Source organism: Hordeum vulgare, chromosome 5H, assembly GCF_904849725.1.
Source record: "Hordeum vulgare subsp. vulgare chromosome 5H, MorexV3_pseudomolecules_assembly, whole genome shotgun sequence".
Classification (NCBI taxonomy): Eukaryota; Viridiplantae; Streptophyta; class Magnoliopsida; order Poales; family Poaceae; genus Hordeum; species Hordeum vulgare.
The window spans coordinates 558477542-558499016 of NC_058522.1; positions in this window are offsets into that span (position 1 = coordinate 558477542).

A 21475-nucleotide genomic window follows, 5' to 3' on the forward strand; every position below is an offset into this window, starting at 1 on the left:
GGAAAAACAACATACATCATATCAAAATACCGAATGAATATCAAATTCACATGACTATTATTAACATGACTTATCCCATGTCCTCAGGAACAAAAGTAACTACTCACAAGACATAATCATAATCATGACCAGAGGTGTAATGAATAGCATCAAGGATCTGAACATAAACTCTTCCACCAAATAATCCAACTAGCATCAACTACAAAGAGTAATCAACACTACTAGCAACCTTACAAGTACCAATCGGAATCGTGAGACGGAGATTGATTACAAGAGATGAACTAGGGATTGGAGAGGAGATGGTGCTGATGAAGATGTTGATGAAGATGCCTCCCCTCCGACGAGAGGAGTGTTGGTGATGACGATGGCGATGATTTCCCCCTCCGGGTGGGAAGTTTCGCCGGCAGGATCGTCCTGCCGGAGCTCTAGATTGGATCTGCTCAAGTTCCGCCTCGTGGCGGTGGCGAAACCACGAAAAACCTCCCGATTGATTTTTTCCAGACCAAAACCCTTCATATAGCAAAAGAGGGGGGCTAGTGGGCCGTCAGGCAGCCCACAAGCTTGCCCTGCGCCACCAGGGGGTGGTGGCGGTGGGCAAGCTTGTGGGGCCCTAGTGCCCCCCCGGTAGTTCTTTCGCCTAGTATTTTTAATATATTCCAGAAAAAATCTACGTAAATTTTCAGGGCATTTGGAGATGTGCATAATAGTGGACTAGGATTTTCTCCTTTTCTAGTCTAGAATTCCAGCTGCCTGAATTCTCCCTCTTCAAATAATCCATGCAAAAAAAAGAGAAAAGGCATAAATATGATACCACAAGTAATATAACAACCCAAAAAGCAATAAATATCAACATGAAAGCATGATGCAAAATGGACATATCATTGCGCCACCATATTTTTGGGTCAGGCCCATGTAATTTCGAAATACCATAATATAGGCTATTTTTAGAGTCCGTATGTGTGGAGAAACCGAGTTTAGGGCTGTTTTCGTACCCCTCCTCCAAGGTCACGAAATTGCCTCTCTATTCCCTCATATACACAGCCCTTAGGGCACCGTTTAGACTTGGATTTTGTTTAGATTACAAGTTCTCCGTAGCTGCAACTTCGCGTTCTTCGTTTGTGTTCTACGACCAGACAAAGGCGTCACAGAACCCCACCTTCATCAATAAAGCTTTTCTCTTATATTCGCAATATCTTGATTGCATCCTAGTTTCTTGCTTGTTCTTCATTTGCGTGCAGGAAACAGACTTCGTGGTCAGGTTGATCGTGCTCCGGCGTGGTCAATAACCTCTCGGAGTTGGTTTAGCAATTGCTAAGGCGCGACGTCCTCACACGTACGTAGTCGGATCGTCAAAGTCGACTCTACCAAAACGATACCCACGATCTCATCGAAAGACACGGACAACTTCACCTCTATCAAGTGCTATCAGATTTCCAGGTTGCTCAGTGAGATTTTACCAGTTTTTTGTAGTTAGATCGCTTTTGTTCTTCATACCTATCGTCCACGAAAAATCCATAAAAAAATTAGGGTTAGATCATCATATCCGAACCAATCTGAGCCTTTGCATAGTCTTTTCAGTAGTTTGCTTAGTTGAATTTGCGGTTACATCGTCGTGTCGAGTAGCTGATCTTAGTGTCTAGTCCTTTAGAGTTTCGAGTTCTGTTCACAGGTTGTCACGCCGCCGCTGCACCGTCTTTCATCGCTGCCATATATCACCTCCACGCTACCATCATCGCTGGTGCCATATACCACCTCCACGCTACCATCATCGCGGCTGCCAAATACAACCACCATATACCCACCACAATCCTAGTCTGCATCCTTTTCGTCTTAGGTTAATTTCAAGATCCTTTTTGCTTTCAGTTCCGCATTTCCTTACCCGAGTAGGTTTCGGAAAAAAAGGAGTCTGGCATGCTTTCCGGAGCACTTTTAAGGCCAAATTTCGAGGGGTGAAATTTTTTCCCCTATCGTTTTGTTAGGTTTTTAGAGAGTTTTGAGACACTTGCCATCATAGTGATTTTTGTCCCAATTTTTGGTCGTCGCAGCCGTGAATTGCTTTAGAAATTTTTAAAAAATGTCAAAAAAAATTCGTGCCTATCCCCTTTTTTGTACTTGGGAAGAGTTTTGAGACACTCGCCATTATAGCGATTTTCTGAAGAAAAAAATGCGCAGTAAAAAAAGAGCGCAAAAAAAGAGAGAAAAAAAATCAGAGTGGCTCTTCCCTTGATTAGTACGTGTCGTTGTGACTTCGTTGGTGTTCTAGGCTCGCGTCTGTAGTATGGTCTAGCCTAGGACCACCACGGTACCGTCGTTGAGCGTCTTTTCAATTTTGCATCTCTGAACTGATTATTGTTGACCCTTCTTGCTACCATATTATAAGCCTTACCAGCTCCACATACATCTACATCGTGTGTTTGACACCACCTGGCAATCGCTCTATCCAACCTTTGAGAGTTTGACTACAGGTTGCCGATCGCCACCTTCTACTGGGTAAGAATTGGTAAGAAATTGAGATTTGCTTGACGGATTTGTGACACACCACCACCACCACTTCCTAGTAGTATGTAGGTTCATATTCTTTGTGTTCCTATTGCTGCTAACCATGCCAGGATCACACGACGAGGAGATCGACTAGGAGAATCTGACCAACCGGGAGCTCCATGATAAATTTCAGCAAATGATGTCTGACCAGGTATAGGATTTCGTGAGCACCTTTGTGTTGGGGAACGTGGTACGGGAAACAAAAATTTTCCTACGCGCACGAAGACCTATCATGGTGATGTCCATCTACGAGAGGGATTTCCGATCTACGTATCCTTGTAGATCGCACAACAGGAAGCGTTAAGAAACGCGGTTGATGTAGTGGAACGTCCTCACGTCCCTCGATCCGCCCCGCGAACTGTTCCACGAACCTCCCGTGATCCGTCCCACGATCTGCTCTGATCTAGTGCCGAACGGACGACACTTCCGCGTTCAGCACACGTATAGCTCGACGATGATCTTGGCCTTCTTGATCCAGCAAGAGAGACGGAGAGGTAGATGAGTTCTCCGGCAGCGTGACGGCTCTCCAGAGGTTGGTGGTGATCTATCTCAGCAGGGCTCCGCCCAAGCTCCGCAGAAATACGATCTAGAGGAAAAACCTGTTGGAATTATGCCCTAGAGGCAATAATAAATATAGTTATTATCATAATTCCTGTATCAAGATAATCGTTTATTATCCATGCTATAATTGTATTGAATGAAGACTTATATACATGTGTGGATACATAGACAGAACACTGTCCCTAGCAAGCCTCTAGTTGGATAGCCAGTTGATCAAAGATAGTCACGGTCTTCTGATTATGAACAAGGTGTTGTTGCTTGATAACTGGATCACGTCATTAGGAGAATCACGTGATGGACTAGACCCAAACTAATAGACGTAGCATATTGATCGTGTCATTTTGTTGCTACTGTTTTCTGCGTGTCAAGTATTTGTTCCTATGACCATGAGATCATATAACTCACTGACACTGGAGGAATGCTTTGTGTGTATCAAACGTCGCAACGTAACTGGGTGACTATAAAGATGCTCTACAGGTATCTCCGAAGGTGTTCGTTGAGTCAGTATGGATCGAGACTGGGATTTGTCACTCCGTGTGACGGAGAGGTATCTCGGGGCCCACTCGGTAATACAACATCACACACAAGCCTTGCAAGCAATGTGACTTAGTGTAAGTTGCGGGATCTTGTGTTACGGAACGAGTAAAGAGACTTGCCGGTAAACGAGATTGAAATAGGTATGCGGATACTGATGATCGAATCTCGGGCAAGTAACATACCGAAGGACAAAGGGAATGACATACGGGATTATATGAATCCTTGGCACTGAGGTTCAAACGATAAGATCTTCGTAGAATATGTAGGATCCAATATGGGCATCCAGGTCCCACTATTGGATATTGACCGAGGAGTCTCTCGGGTCATGTCTACATAGTTCTCGAACCCGCAGGGTCTGCACACTTAAGGTTCGGAGTTGTTGGGACACTTTTTTATGCGTATTTGAGTTATATGGTTGGTTACCGAATGTTGTTGGGAGTCCCGTATGAGATCACGGACGTCACGAGGGTTTCCGGAATGGTCCGGAAACGAAGATTTATATATAGGATGACCTCATTTGATTACCGGAAGGTTTTCGGAGTTACCGGGAATGTACCGGGAATGACGAATGGGTTCTGGGTGTTCACCGGGGGGGGGGGCAACCCACCCCGGGGAAGCCCATAGGCCTTGGGGGTGGCGCACCAGCCCTTAGTGGGCTGGTGGGACAGCCCAAGAAGGCCCTATGCGCCATAGGAAGAAAATCAAAGAGAAAAAAAAGAGGAGATGGGAAAAGGGGGAAGGACTCCTCCTTCCAAACCTAGTTGGACTCGGTTTGCAAGGGGTGGGTTGCCCCCCTTGGCTTGGCCGAACCCCTTGGGGGTCCTTGGACCCCAAGGCAAGGCTCCCCCTCTCCCCCCTATATATACGGAGGTTTTAGGGCTGATTTGAGGTAACTTTGCCACGACAGCCCGACAACATATCTCCACAGTTTTACCTCTAGATCGTGTTTCTGCGGAGCTCGGGCGGAGCCCTGCTGAGATAAGATCATCACCAACCTCCGGAGCACCGTCACGCTGCCGCAGAACTCATCTACCGCTCCGTCTCTCTTGCTGGATCAAGAAGGCCGAGATCATCGTCGAGCTGTACGTTTGCTGAACGCGGAGGTGCCGTCCGTTCGGCACTAGATCGTGGGACTGATCGCGGGACGGTTCGCGGGACGGATCGAGGGACGTGAGAGCGTTCCACTACATCAACCGCGTTCACTAACGCTTCTGCTGTGCGGTCTACAAGGGTACGTAGATCGAATATCCCCTCTCGTAGATGGACATCACCATGATAGGTCTTCGTGCGCGTAGGAAATTTTTTGTTTCCCATGCGACGTTCCCCAACAGTGGCATCATGAGCTAGGTTCATGCGTAGATGTCTTCTAGAGTAGAACACAAAAGTTTTTTGTGGGCGGTGATGTGCGTTTTGCTGCCCTCCTTAGTCTTTTCTTGATTCCGCGGTATTGTTGGATTGAAACGGCTTGGATCGACATTACTCGTACGCTTACGAGAGACTGGTTTCATCGCTACGAGTAACCCCGTTGCTCAAAGATGACTGGCAAGTGTCAGTTTCTCCAACTTTAGTTGAATCGGATTTGACCGAGGAGGTCCTTGTATAAGGTTAAATAGCAATTCATATATCTCCGTTGTGGTGTTTGTGTAAGTAAGATGCGATCCTACTAGATACCCATGGTCACCACGTAAAACATGCAACAACAAAATTAGAGGACGTCTAACTTGTTTTTGCAGGGTATGCTTGTGATGTGATATGGCCAACGATGTGATGTGATATATTGGATGTATGAGATGATCATGTTGTAATAGATAATATCGACTTGCACGTCGATGGTACGGCAACCGGCAGGAGCCATAGGGTTGTCTTTAAACTAACGTTTGTGCTTGCAGATGCGTTTACTATTTTGCTAGGATGTAGCTTTAGTAGTAATAGCATGAGTAGCACGACAACCCTGATGGCGACACGTTGATGGAGATCATGGTGTGGCGCTGGTGACAAGAAGATCATGCCGGTGCTTTGGTGATGGAGATCAAGGAGCACGTGATGATGGCGATATCATGTCACTTATGAATTGCATGTGATGTTAATCCTTTTATGCACCTTATTTTGCTTAGAACGACGGTAGCATTATAAGGTGATCTCTCACTAAAATTTCAAGACGAAATTGTGTTCTCCCCGACTGTGCACCGTTGCTACAGTTCGTCGTTTCGAGACACCACGTGATGATCGGGTGTGATAGACTCAACGTTCACATACAACGGGTGCAAAACAGTTGCACACGCGGAACACTCGGGTTAAGCTTGACGAGCCTAGCATGTGCAGACATGGCCTCGGAACACATGAGACCAAAAGGTCGATCATGAATCATATAGATGATATGATTAGCATAGGGATGCTTACCACTGAAACTATACTCAACTCACGTGATGATCGGACTTGAGCTAGTGTAAGTGGATCATGAACCACTCAAATGACTTGAGAGATGTACTTTTTGAGTGGGAGTTTAGCGAGTAATTTGATTAAGTTAAACTCTAATTATCTTGAACATAGTCTAAGTCCACTTTGAATATATTTGTGTTGTAGATCATGGCTCACGCGACAGTCACCCTGAATTTTAATACGTTCCTTGAGAAATCTAAGTTGAAAGATGATGGAAGCAACTTTGTAGACTGGGCTCGTAATCTAAAGCTAATCTTACAAGCTGGGAAGAAGGATTATGTCCTTAATGCTGCGCTAGGAGATGAACCACCCGCTGCGGCTGACCAGGATGTTAAGAACGCTTGGTTAACATGTAAGGACGACTACTCAGTAGTTCAATGTGCAGTCTTGTATGGCTTAGAACCGGGACTTCAACGTCTCTTTGAGCGTCATGGAGCATTTGAGATGTTCCAGGAGTTGAAGTTCATCTTTCAGAAGAACGCCCGGATCGAGAGGTATGAGACCTCCGATAAATTCTATGCTTGCAAGATGGAGGAGAACTCGTGTGTCAGTGAACATGTGCTCAAAATGTCTGGGTACTCAAACCGTCTAGCTGAGCTGGGGATTGAACTCCCGCAAGAGGCTATCACTGACAAAATCCTTCAATCACTGCCGCCAAGCTATAAAGGCTTTGTGTTGAACTACAACATGCAAGGGATGAACAAGTCACCCGGCGAGTTGTTTGCGTTGCTGAAAGTCTCAGAGTCTGAACTCTGTAAAGAGCATCAAGTGTTGATGGTGAATAAGACAACTAGTTTCAAGAGAAACGGCAAAGGCAAGAAGGGTAATTCAAAGAAGAGCGGCAAGCATGTTGCCAATCCGACGAAGAAACCCAAAGCTGGACCTAAGCCTGAAACAGAGTGTTACTATCTCAAGGGTATGGGTCACTGGAAGCGCAACTGCCCCAAGTATCTGGCTGATAAGAAGGCGGCCAAAGAAAAATCAGGTATATTTGATATACATGTTATTGATGTGTACTTAACCGGCTCTCGTAGTAGTGCCTGGGTATTCGATACCGGTTCTGTTGCTCATATTTGCAACTCGAAACAGGAACTGCGGAATAGACGAAGGCTGGCGAAAGATGAAGTGATGATGCGCGTAGGAAATGGTTCCAAGGTTGATGCAATCGCCGTCGGCACAGTTTCACTTCAGTTACCATCGGGATTAGTTATGAACTTGAATCATTGTTATTTAGTGCCTGCGTTGAGCATGAACATTATATCTGGATCTTGTTTATTGCGAGACGGTTACTCTTTTAAGTCAGAGAATAATGGTTGTTCTATTTCTATGAGTAACATCTTTTATGGTCATGCACCCAACGTGAGAGGATTTTTCATATTGAATCTTGATAGTGATACACACATACATAACATTGAGACCAAAAAAATTAGAGTTAACAATGATAGCGCCATATTTTTGTGGCACTGCCGCTTAGGTCATATTGGTGTTAAGCGCATGAAGAAACTCTATGCCGATGGACTTTTGGAGTCACTTGACTTTGATTCACTTGACACGTGCGAACCATGCCTCATGGGCAAGATGACTAAAACTCCGTTCTCCGGAACAATGGAGCGTGCAAGTGACTTGTTGGAAATCATACATACCGATGTGTGCGGTCCGATGAGCGTAGAGGCATGCGGCGGATATTGTTATTTTCTCACCTTCACTGATGATTTGAGTAGATATGGTTATGTCTACTTAATGAAGCACAAGTCTGAAACATTTGAAAAGTTCAAGCAATTTCAAAGTGAAGTTGAAAATCATCGTAACAAGAAGATCAATTCCTACGGTCTGATCGTGGGGGTGAATATCTGAGTTTCGAGTTTGGTGCTCACTTAAGACAATGTGGAATTATTTCATAGTTGACACCGCCTGGAACACCACAGCGTAATGGTGTGTCCGAACGTCGTAATCGTACTTTATTAGAGATGGTGCGATCTATGATGTCTCTTACCGATTTGCCGTTATCGTTTTGGGGTTATGCATTAGAAACAACTGCATTCACTTTAAATAGGGCACTATCAAAATCCGTTGAGACGACACCATACGAACTGTGGTATGGCAAAAGGCCAAAGTTGTCGTTTCTTAAAGTTTGGGGATGTGATGCTTTTGTCAAAAAGCTTCAGCCTGAAAAGCTCGAACCCAAAGCGGAAAAGTGCATCTTCATAGGTTACCCAAAAGAGACAGTTGGGTACACCTTCTATCTCAAATCCGAGGGCAAAGTGTTTGTTGCTAAAAACGGAGGTTTTCTCGAGAAGGAGTTTCTCTCGAGAGAATTGAGTGGGAGGAAGATAGAACTTGATGAGGTTGTCAAACCTCTGATCCCTCTAGATGGTGGCGCAGGGCAAGGGGAAACCTCTGTCATTGCGACGACGGTTGAGGAGGAAGTTAATGATGATGATCATGAAACTCCGGTTCAAGTTCCTGTCGAACCACGCAGGTCGACGAGACCACGTGCTGCTCCAGAATGGTACGGTAATCCCGTCATGTCAATCATGTTGTTAGACAACAATGAACCTACAAATTATGAAGAAGCAATGGTGGGCCCAGATTCCAACAAATGGCTGGTGGCCATGAAGTCCGAGATAGGATCCATGTATGAGAACAAAGTATGGACTTTGGAAGTACTACCTGAGGGCCGCAAGGCTATTCAGAACAAATGTATCTTTAAGAAGAAGACGGACGCTGACGGCAATGTGACCGTTTATAATGCTCGACTTGTGGCAAAGGGTTTTTCACAAGTTCAAGGAGTTGACTGCGATGAGACATTCTCACCCGTAGCGATGCTTAAGTCCGTCAGAATCATGTTAGCAATAGCTGCATTTTTCGATTATGAAATCTGGCAGATGGATGTCAAAACGGCGTTCCTTAACGGTTTCCTTAAGGAAGAGTTGTATATGATGCAACCCGAAGGTTTTGTCGATCCTAAGAATGCTAACAAGGTGTGCAAGCTCCAGCGAATCATTTATGGGCTGGTGCAAGCATCTCGGAGTTGGAACAAACGCTTTGATGAGGTGATCAAAGCATTTGGGTTTATACAAGTGGTTGGAGAATCTTGTATTTACAAGAAAGTGAGTGGGAGCTCTGTGGCATTTCTAATATTATATGTGGATGACATATTGCTGATTGGAAACAACGTAGAGTTTTTGGAGAGCATAAAGGATTACTTGAATAAAAGTTTCTCTATGAAGGACCTAGGAGAAGCTGCTTACATTCTAGGCATTAAGATCTACAGGGATAGATCGAAACTCCTGATAGGACTTTCACAAAGCACATACCTTGATAAAGTTTTGAAGAGGTTCAAAATGGAACAGTCCAAGAAAGGGTTCTTGCCAGTTTTACAAGGTACAGGATTGAGTAAGACTCAGTGCCCAGCAACTCATGAGGATAGAGAGCATATGAGCACCGTCCCCTATGCTTTAGCCATAGGTTCTATCATGTATGCAATGTTGTGCACTAGACCGGACGTTAGCTTGGCCATAAGTATGGCAGGCGGGTTCCAGAGTAATCCAGGAGTGGATCACTGGACGGCGGTCAAGAATATCCTGAAGTACCTGAAAAGGACTAAGGAGATGTTTCTCGTGTATGGAGGTGACGAAGAGCTCGCCGTAAAGGGTTACGTCGATGCAAGCTTTGACACAGATCCAGACGACTCTAAGTCGCACACCGGATACGTATTTATTCTTAATGGGGGTGTGGTAAGCTGGTGCAGTTCCAAGCAAAGCGTCGTAGCAGATTCTACATGTGAAGCGGAGTACATGGCTGCCTCGGAGGCGGCTAAGGAGGGTGTCTGGATGAAGCAGTTCATGACGGATCTTGGAGTAGTGCCAAGCGCACTGAATCCAATAACCTTGTTCTGTGACAACACGGGTGCCATTGCCCTAGCAAAGGAACCACGGTTTCACAAGAAGTCCAGACACATCAAACGACGCTTCAACCTCATCCGCGACTACGTCGAGGAAGAGGACGTAAATATATGCAAAGTGCACACGGATTTGAATGTAGGAGACCCGCTGACTAAAGCTCTTCCACGGGCAAAGCATGATCAACACCAGAACTGTATGGGTGTTAGATTTATTACAATATAATTCACATGATGATGTGAGGGCTAGATTATTGATTCTAGTGCAAGTGGGAGACTATTGGAATTATGCCCTAGAGGCAATAATAAAAATAGTTATTATTATAATTCCTGTATCAAGATAATCGTTTATTATCCATGCTATAATTGTATTGAATGAAGACTTATATACATGTGTGGATACATAGACAAAACACTGTCCCTAGCAAGCCTTTAGTTGGCTAGCCAGTTGATCAAAGATAATCAGGGTCTTCTGATTATGAACAAGGTGTTGTTGCTTGATAACTGGATCACGTCATTAGGAGAATCACGTGATGGACTAGACCCAAAGTAATAGACGTAGCATATTGATCGTGTCATTTTGTTGCTACTGTTTTCTGCGTGTCAATTATTTGTTCCTATGACCGTGAGATCATATAACTCACTAACACCGGAGGAATGCTTTGTGTGTATCAAACGTTGCAACGTAACTGGGTGACTATAAAGATGCTCTACAGGTATCTCCGAAGGTGTTCATTGAGTCAGTATGGATCGAGACTGGGATTTGTCACTCCGTGTGACGGAGAGGTATCTCGGGGCCCACTCGGTAATACAACATCACACACAAGCCTTGCAAGCAATGTGACTTAGTGTAAGTTGCGGGATCTTGTATTACGGAACGAGTAAAGAGACTTGTCGGTAAACGAGATTGAAATAGGTATGCGGATACTGACGATCGAATCTCGGGCAAGTAACATACCGAAGGACAAAGGGAATGACATACGGGATTATATGAATCCTTGGCACTGAGGTTCAAACGATAAGATCTTCGTAGAATATGTAGGATCCAATATGGGCATCCAGGTCCCGCTATTGGATATTGATCGAGGAGTCTCTCGGGTCATGTCTACATAGTTCTCGAACCCGCAGGGTCTGCACACTTAAGGTTCGACGTTGTTTTATGCGTATTTGAGTTATATGGTTGGTTACCGAATGTTGTTCGGAGTCCCGGATGAGATCACGGACGTCACGAGGGTTTCCGGAATGGTCCGGAAACGAAGATTGATATATAGGATGACCTCATTTGATTACCGTAAGGTTTTTGGAGTTACCGGGAATGTACCGGGAATGACGAATGGGTTCCGGGTGTTCACCGGGCGGGGGGGGGGGGGGGGCAACCCACCCCGGGGAAGCCCATAGGCCTTGGGGTGGCGCACCAGCCCTTAGTGGGCTGGTGGGACAGCCCAAGAAGGCCCTATGCGCCATAGGAAGAAAATCAAAGAGAAAAGAAAAAAAAGAGGAGGTGGGAAAAGGGGGAAGGACTCCTCCTTCCAAACCTAGTTGGACTCGGTTTGGAAGGGGAGGGTTGTCCCCCTTGGCTCGGCCGAACCCCATGGGGGTCCTTGGACCCCAAGGCAAGGCTCCCCCTCTTCCCCGTATATATACGGAGGTTTTAGGGCTGATTTGAGATAACTTTGCCACGGCAGCCTGACCACATATCTCCACGGTTTTACCTCTAGATCGCGTTTCTGCGGAGCTCGGGCGGAGCCCTGCTGAGATAAGATCACCACCAACCTCCGGAGCGCCGTCACGATGCCGGATAACTCATCTACCTCTCTGTCTCTCTTGCTGGATCAAGAAGGCCGAGATCATTGTCGAGCTGTACGTGTGCTAAACGCGGAGGTGCCGTCCGTTCGACACTAGATCGTGGGACTGATCGCGGGACGGTTCGCGGGGCGGATCGAGGGACGTGAGGACGTTCCACTACATCAACCGCGTTCACTAACGCTTCTATTGTGCGGTCTACAAGGGTACGTTGATCGAATATCCCCTCTCGTAGATGGACATCACCATGATAGGTCTTCGTGCGCGTAGGAAATTTTTTGTTTCCCATGCGACGTTCCCCAACAAAACCGTGGAGGTATGTGGTCGGGCTGCCGTGGCAAAGTTGTCTAAAATCAGCCCTAATACCTCAGTATATATAGGAGGGAGGGGAAGGGACCTACCTTGAGTCTCAAGGGAGCCTCAAGGGGTCGGCCGAAGGGGGGAGGAGGAGTCCTCCTCCAATCCTAGTCCAACTAGGATTGGAAGGTGGAGTCCTTCCCTTCCTTCCCACTTCCCCTTTTTTCTTTCCCTTTGATTTTTTCTTCTCCTGCGCATAGGGCCTGTTGGGCTGTCCCACCAACCCACTAAGGGCTGGTGCGGCACCCCTAAGGCCTATGGGCTTCCCCTGGGTGGGCTGCCCCCCCGGGTGGACATCCGGAACCCATTCGTCACTCCCGTTACATTCCCGGTAATGCCCGAAAACTTTCCGGTAATCAAATGAGACAAACCTATATATCAATATTCGTCTCCGGACCATTCCGGCAACCCTCATGACGTCCGTGATCTCATCCGGGACTCCGAACAACATTCGGTAACCAACCATATAACTCAAATACGCATAAAAAACGCCAAACCTTAAGTGGGCAGACCCTGCGGGTTCAAGAACTATGTAGACAGGACCCGAGGGACTCCTCGGTCAATATCCAATAGCGGGACCTGGATGCCCATATTGGATCCTACATATTCTACGAAGATCTTATCAATTGAACCTCGGTGCCAATGATTCATATAATCCCGTATGTCAATCCCTTTGTCCTTCGGTATGTTACTTGCCCGAGATTCGATCGTCAGTATCCGCATACCTATTTCAATCTCGTTTACCGGCAAGTCTCTTTACTCGTTCCGTAATACAAGATCCCGTGACTTACACTAAGTCACATTGCTTGCAAGGCTTGTGTGTGATGTTGTATTACTGAGTGGGCCCCGAGATACCTTTCCGTCACACGGAGTGACAAATCCCAGTCTTGATCCATACTAACTCAGCGGGCACCTTCGGAGATACCTGTAGAGCATCTTTATAGTGACCCAGTTACGTTGTGACGTTTGATACACAGAAGGCATTCCTCTGGTGCTAGTGAGTTATATGATCTCATGGTCATAGGAATAAATACTTGACACGCAGAAAACAGTAGTAACAAAATGACACGATCAACATGCTACGTTCATTAGTTTGGGTCTAGTCCATCACATGATTCACCCAATGATGTGATCCAGTTATAAAGCAACAACACCTTGTACATAGTCAGAAGACCTTGACTATCCTTGATCAACTGGCTAGACAACTTAGAGGCTTGCTAGGGACAGTGTTTTGTCTATGTATCCACACATGTATCTAAGTCTTCATTCAACACAATTATAGCATGGATAATAAACGATTATCTTGATACAGGAATTATAATAATAACTTATTTATCATTGCCTCTAGGGCATAATTCCAACAGTCTCCCACTTGCACTAGAGTCAATAATCTAGTCCTCACATCGTCATGCGAATTACATTGTAATAAATCTAACACCCATACAGTTGTGGTGTTGATCAGGCTTTGCCCGTGCAAGAGGTTTAGTCAGCGGGTCTGCCACATTCAGATCCGTGTGCACTTTGCAGATATTCACGTCCTCCTACTCGACGTGGTCGCGGATGAGGTTGAAGCGTCATTTGATGTGTCTGGTCTTCTTGTGAAACCGTGGTTCCTTTGCTAAGGCAATGGCACCTGTGTTGTCACAAAACAGGGTTATTGGATTCAATGCGCTCGGCACCACTCCAAGATCCGTCATGAACTGCTTCATCCAGACACCCTCCTTAGCTGCCTCCGAGGCAGCCATGTACTCCGCTTCACATGTAGAATCAGCTACGATGCTTTGCTTGGAACTGCACCAGCTTACCGCACCCCCATTAAGCATAAATACGTATCCGGTCTGCGACTTAGAGTCGTCCGGATTTGTGTCAAATCTTGCATCGACGTAACCTTTTACGGCGAGCTCTTCGTCACCTCCTTATACGAGAAACATCTCCTTAGTCCTTTTCTGGTACTTCAGGATATTCTTGACCGCCGTCCAGTGATCCACTCCTGGATTACTCTGGAACTTGTCTGCCATACTTATGGCCAGGCTAATGTCCGGCCTAGTGCACAACATTGCATACATGATAGAACCTATGGGTGAAGCATAGGGGACGAAACTCATATGCTCTCTATCTTTATCAGTTGCTGGGCACTGAGTCTTACTCAATCTCATACCTTGTAAAACTGGTAAGAACCCCTTCTTGGACTGTTCCATTTTGAACCTCTTCAAAACTTTATCAAGGTACGTGCTTTGCGAAAGTCCTATCAGGCGTTTTGATCTATCCCTATAGATCTTTATGCCTAGAATGTAAGCAGCTTCTCCTAGGTCCTTCATAGAGAAAATTTTATTCAATTAATCCTTTATGCTCTCCAAAAGCTCCACGTCGTTTCCAATCAGTAATATGTCATCCACATATAGTATTAGGAACGCCACAGAGCTCCCACTCACTTTCTTGTAAATACAGGATTCTCCAACCACGTGTATAAACCCAAATGCTTTGATCACCTCATCAAAGCGTTTGTTCCAACTCCGAGATGCTTGCACCAGCCCATAAATGATTCGCTGGATCTTGCACACCTTGTCCGACAGGAACTTGAACCGGAGTTTCATGATCATCATCATTAACTTCCTCCTCAACCGGCGTCGCAACGATATGGGTTTCCCCTTGCCCTGCGCCACCATCTAGAGGGATGAGAGGTTCGACAACCTCATCAAGTTCTATCTTCCTCCCACTCAATTCTCTCGAGAGAAACTCCTTCTCGAGAAAAGCTCCGTTTTTAGCAACAAACACTTTGCCCTCGGATTTGAGATAGAAGGTGTACCCAACTATCTCTTTTGGGTAACCTATGAAGATGCACTTTTCCGCTTTGGGTTCGAGCTTTTCAGGCTGAAGCTTTTTGACATAAGCATCACATCCCCAAACTTTAAGAAATGACAACTTTGGTCTTTTGCCATACCACAACTGATATGGTGTCGTCTCAACGGATTTCGAGGGTGCCCTATTTAAAGTGAATGCAACTGTTTCTAATGCATAACCCCAAAACGATAACGGCAAATCGGTAAGAGACATCATAGATCGCACCATCTCTAATAAAGTACGATTACGACATTCGGACACACCATTACGCTGTGGTGTTCCAGGCGGTGTTAACTGTGAAACAATTCCACATTGTCCTAAGTGAGCACCAAACTTGAAACTCAGATATTCACCCCCACGATCAGACCGTAGGAACTTGATCTTCTTGTTACGATGATTTTCAACTTCACTCTAAAATTGTTTGAACTATTCAAATGTTTCAGACTTGTGCTTCATCAAGTAGACATAACCATATCTACTCAAATTGTCGGTGAAGGTGATAAAATAACAATATCCGCCGCGTGCCTCCACACTCATCGGACCACACACATCGGTATGTATTATTTCGAACAAGTCACTTGCACGCTGCATTGTTCCGGAGAACGAAGTTTTAGTCATCTTGCCCATGAGGCATAGTTCGCACGTGTCAAGTGAATCAAAGTCAAGTGACTCCAAAAGTCCATCGGTATGGAGTTTCTTCATGCGCTTTACACCAATATGACCTAAGCGGCAGTGCCATAAAAACATGGCGCTATCATTGTTAACTCTAACTCTTTTGGTCTCAGTGTTATGTATATGTGTATTATCACTATCAAGATTCAATATGAACAATCCTCTCACATTGGGTGCATGACCATAAAAGATATTACTCATAGAAATAGAACAACCATTATTCTCTGACTTAGACGAGTAACCGTCTCGCAATAAACAAGATCCAGATATAATGTTCATGCTTAACGCAGGCACTAAATAACATTTATTTAAGTTCGTAACTAATCCTGATGGTAACTGAAGTGAAACTGTGCCGACGGCGATTGCATCAACCTTGGATCCATTTCCCACGCGCATTGTCACTTCATCCTTCGCCAGCCTTCGCTTATTCCGCAGTTCCTGTTTTGAGTTGCAAATATGAGCAACAAAACCGGTATCGAATACCCAGGCACTACTACGAGAGCTGGTTAAGTACACATCAATAACATGTATATCAAATATACCTAATTTTTCTTTGGCCGCCTTCTTATCAGCCAGATACTTGGGGCAGTTGCGCTTCCAGTGACCCATACCCTTGCAATAATAGCACTCTGTTTCAGGCTTAGGTCCAGCTTTGGGCTTCTTCGTCGGATTGGCAACAGGCTTGTCGCTCTTCTTTGAATTAACCTTCTTTCCTTTGCCGTTTCTCTTGAAACTAGTGGTCTTATTCACCATCAACACTGATGCTCTTTACGGAGTTCTGACTCTGCGACTTTCAGCATCGCGAATAACTCATCGGGTGACTTGTTCATCCCTTGCATGTTATAGTTCAACACAAAGCCCTTATAGCTTGGTGGCAGTGATTGAAGAATTCTGTCAGTGATAGCCTCTTGCGGGAGTTCAATCCCCAGCTCAACTAGACGGTTTGAGTATCCACACATTTTGAGCACATGTTCACTGACATATGAATTCTCCTCCATTTTGCAAGCATAGAATTTATCGGAGGTCTCATACCTCTCGATCCGGGCGTTCTTCTGAAAGATAAACTTCAACTCCTGGAACATCTCATATGCTCCATGATGCTCAAAGCGATGTTGAAGTCCCGGCTCTAAGCCATACAAGACTGCACATTGAACTACTGAGTAGTCCTCCTTGCGTTCTAACCAAGCGTTCTTAGCATCTTGGTCAGCCGCGGTGGGTGGTTCATCTCCTAGCGCAGCATTAAGGACATAATCCTTCTTTCCAGCTTGCAGGAGCAACTTAAGATTACGAGCCCAGTCTACAAAGTTGCTTCCATCATCTTTCAACTTAGCTTTCTCTAGGAACGTATTAAAATTCAGGGTGACTGTTGCGTGAGCCATTGATCTACAACACAAATATTTTCAAAGTGGACTTAGACTATGTTCAAGATAATTAGAGTTTAACTAATCAAATTACTTGCTAAACTCCCACTCAAAAAGTACATCTCTCTAGTCATTTGAGTGGTTCATGATCCAATTCCACTAGCTCAAGTCTGTTCATCACGTGAGTTGAGGATAGTTTCAGTGCTAAGCATCCCTATGCTAATCATATCAACTATATGATTCATGATCGACCTTTCGGTCTCATGTGTTCCGAGGCCATGTCTGCACATGCTAGGCTCGTCAAGCTTAACCCGAGTGTTCCGCGTGTGCAACTGTTTTGCACCCGTTGTATGTGAACGTTAAGTCTATCACACCCGATCATCACGTGGTGCCTCGAAATGACTAACTGTAGCAACGGTGCACAGTCGGGGAGAACACAATTTCATCTTGAAATTTTAGTGAGAGATCACCTCATAATGCTACCGTCGTTCTAAGCAAAATAAGGTGCATAAAAGGATTAACATCACATGCAATTCATAAGTGACATGATATGGCCATCATCATGTGCTTCTTGATCTCCATCACCAAAGCACCGGCACGATCTTCTTGTCACCGGCGCCACACCATGATCTCCATCAACGTGTCGCCATTGGGGTTGTCATGCTACTCATGCTATTACTACTAAAGCTACGTCCTAGCAATATAGTAAACGCATCTGCAAGCACAAACATTAGTTTAAAGACAACAATATGGCCCCTGCTAGTTGCCGTACCATCGACGTGCAAGTCGATATTAACTATTACAACATGATCATCTCATACATCCAATATATCACATCACATCGTCGGCCATATCACATCACAAGCATACCTACAAAAATAAGTTAGACGTCCTCTAATTGTTGTGCCATGTTTTACGTGGTTGCCATGGGTATCTAGTAGGATCGAATCTTACTTACGCAAACACCACAACGGGGATGTATGAATTGCTATTTAACCTCTCTCCAAGGACCTCCTCAGTCAAATCCGATTCAACTAAAGTTGGAGAAATCGACACTCGACAGTCATCTTTGAGCAACGGGGTTGCTCGTAGCGACGAAACCAGTTAAGCGTACGAGTAATGTCGGCCCGAGCCGCTTCGATCCAACAATACCGAGGAATCAAGTAAAGACTAAGGAGGGCAGCAAATCGCACATCACCGCCCGCAAAAACTTTTGTGTTCTACTCGAGAATGACATCTACGCATGAACCTAGCTCGTGATGCCACTGTTGGGGAACGTGGTACGGGAAATAAAAAATTTCCTACGCGCACGAAGACCTATCATGGTGATGTCCATCTATGGGAGGGGATTTCCGATCTACGTACCCTTGTAGATCGCACAGGAGAAAGCGTTAAGAAACGCGGTTGATGTAGTGGAACGTCCTCACATCCCTCGATCCGCCCCGCGAACCGTCCCACGAACCGTCCCGCCATCCATCCCACGATCCGCTCCGATCTAGTGCCGAACGGACGGCACCTCCGAGTTCAGCACACGTACAGCTCGACGATGAACTTGGCCATCTTGATCCAGCAAGAGAGACGGAGAGGTAGATGAGTTCTCCGGCAGCGTGATGGCGCTCCGGAGGTTGGTGGTGATCTATCTCAGCAGGGCTCCGCCCGAGCTCCGCAGAAATACTATCTAGAGGAAAAACCGTGGAGGTATGTGGTTGGGCTGCCGTGGCAAAGTTGTCTCAAATCAGCCCTAATACTCAGTATATATAGGAGGGAGGGGAAGGGACCTACCTTGTGGCTCAAGGGAGCCTCAAGGGGTCAGTCGAAGGGGGGAGGAGGAGTCCTGCTCCAATCCTAGTCCAACTAGGATTGGAAGGTGGAGTCCTTCCCTTCCTTCCCACTTCCCTTTTTTTCCTTTGATTTTTTCTTCTCCTGTGCATAGGGCCTCTTGGGCTGTCCCACCAGCCCACTAAGGGTTGGTGCGGCACCCCTAAGGCCTATGGGCTTTCCCCGTGTGTGCTGGCCCCTCCGGTGAACATCCGGAACCCATTCGTCACTCTCGGTACATTCCCGGTAATGCCCGAAAACTTTCCGGTAATCAAACGAGACAAACCTATATATCAATCTTCGTCTCCGGACCATTCCGGAAACCCTCGTGACGTCCGTGATCTCATCCGGGACTCTGAACAACATTCGGTAACCAACCATATAACTCAAATACGCATAAAACAACGCCGAACCTTAAGTGTGCAGACCCGGCGGGGTTCGAGAACTATGTAGACATGACCCGAGGGAATCCTCGGTCAATATCCAACAGCAGGACCTGGATGCCCATATTGGATCCTACATATTCTACGAAGATCTTATCGATTGAACCTCAGTGCCAAGGATTCATATAATCTCGTATGTCATTCCCTTTGTCCTTCGGTATGTTACTTGCCCGAGATTCGATCGTCAGTATCCGCATACCTATTTCAATCTCGTTTACCGGCAAGTCTCTTTACTAGTTCCGTAATACAAGATCCCGTGACTTATACTAAGTCACATTGCTTGCAAGGCTTGTGTGTGATGTTGTATTACCGAGTGGGCCCCGAGATACCTCTCCGTCACATGGAGTGACAAATCCCAGTCTTGATCCATACTAACTCAACGGGCACCTTCGGAGATACCAGTAGAGCATCTTTATAGTCACTCAGTTACGTTGTGACGTTTGATACACACAAGGCATTCCTCCGGTGCCAGTGAGTTATATGTTCTCATGGTCATAGGAATAAATACTTGACACACAGAAAACAGTAGCTACAAAATGACACGATCAACATGTTACGTTCATTAGTTCGGGTCTAGTCCATCACATGATTCACCCAATGATGTGATTGAGTTATCAAGCAACAACACCTTGTACATAGTCACAAGACCTTGACTATCCTTGATCAACTGGCTAGCCAACTTAGAGGCTTGCTAGGGACACTATTTTGTCTATGTATCCACACATGTATCTAAGTCTTCATTCAACACAATTATAGCAGGGATAATAAACGATTATCTTGATACAGGAATTATAATAATAACTTATTTATCATTGCCTCTAGGGCATAATTCCAAATCTTTGGAGAGGCCATGGAAAAGCTCGAAGGTATGGAGAAGAAATTCGACACCAAGATGAACGCCAAGTTTAATGAGGTGTTGGCCCGATTACCACCACCAGTTGCAGCTGTTGTTCCTCTTCAACCACAACAACGGCTACGAGCACGACGCGTGCGTGTCGGCCAAGTGCAGAATTTTGGTGTTGTTGCTCGTACTGCTGCGGCTGGTCCTGCTGCTGCTCCTCCTGCTGCTACCACCAAGGTTTCTGCGGTTGAACAGAATGAGGAGTATGATGATGATTACGATGATGAGGGAGAGGTTGCTCCAATTCAGCACCAGGAACAACAACCACCACGACAACCCATCGGACGTCCACATGGATACAATCACAACGGTAGGGATGCGCCACACCCTCAGGTATGGGATCATGACCATCTCCCTAAACTTAAATTGAATATTCCTACTTTTGATGGTCTATATATTCCTGATATATATCTTACTTGGGAGTTAGAAACAGAGCAACGTTTTACATGCTTGCAATTTCCTGAAGATAGACGTGTTGTTGCTGTTGTTTGTTCTTTCACTAGTTTTGCTTGTGTTTGGTGGTCTGAATATTGTAGAATACATCATGCTAATATTCCAACTACTTGGCCTGCTTTGAAAACGGCTATGCGTACTCGTTGGGTTCCATCGTATTATCAACGTGAATTACTTCAAAACTTGCAGCGTTTAAGACAAGGAAAAAAGTATGTAGAAGAATATTATCATGAATTACAAACTGGCATGATTAGATGTGGTATTGTTGAGGACAATGAAGCTATGCTTGCACGTTTTATGGGTGGATTAAATAGAGATATTCAGACTATTCTAGAATATAAGGATTGTAACAATATTACTCGTTTATTCCATCTTGCTTGCAAAGCTGAACGTGAAGTGCAGGATCGACATGCATTGACGCGAACTAATTTTTCTACAGGTCGCACTTCCTCATGGACGCCACGAACCACATCTACTTCCACACGTCCTCCTGCATCAACACCGCCTCCTTCAGCCGCCAATTCAACCAAAGATACCAGGAATCAAGCCCCTGCACCGCACTTCGCCAAGGGCACACCTTCCGGGCCCGCACAGAACTCTTCTTCATCCATGGCATCCACAGGTCAAACACATGAGGTTATTTGTCGTCGTTGCAAGGGTGGAGGTCATTATGCGAGAGAGTGCCCATCCAAGCGCGTGATGATTATTACTGAGGATGGTGGATATGACTCCGCCAGTGATTATGACGAGGAGACCGGAGCTCTTATTGCAAGTGAAGAACGGGGTGTTGATGATACTGAACAAGAGACATATTACATGGCTGCTGACTACGCTGACAGGTATGAAA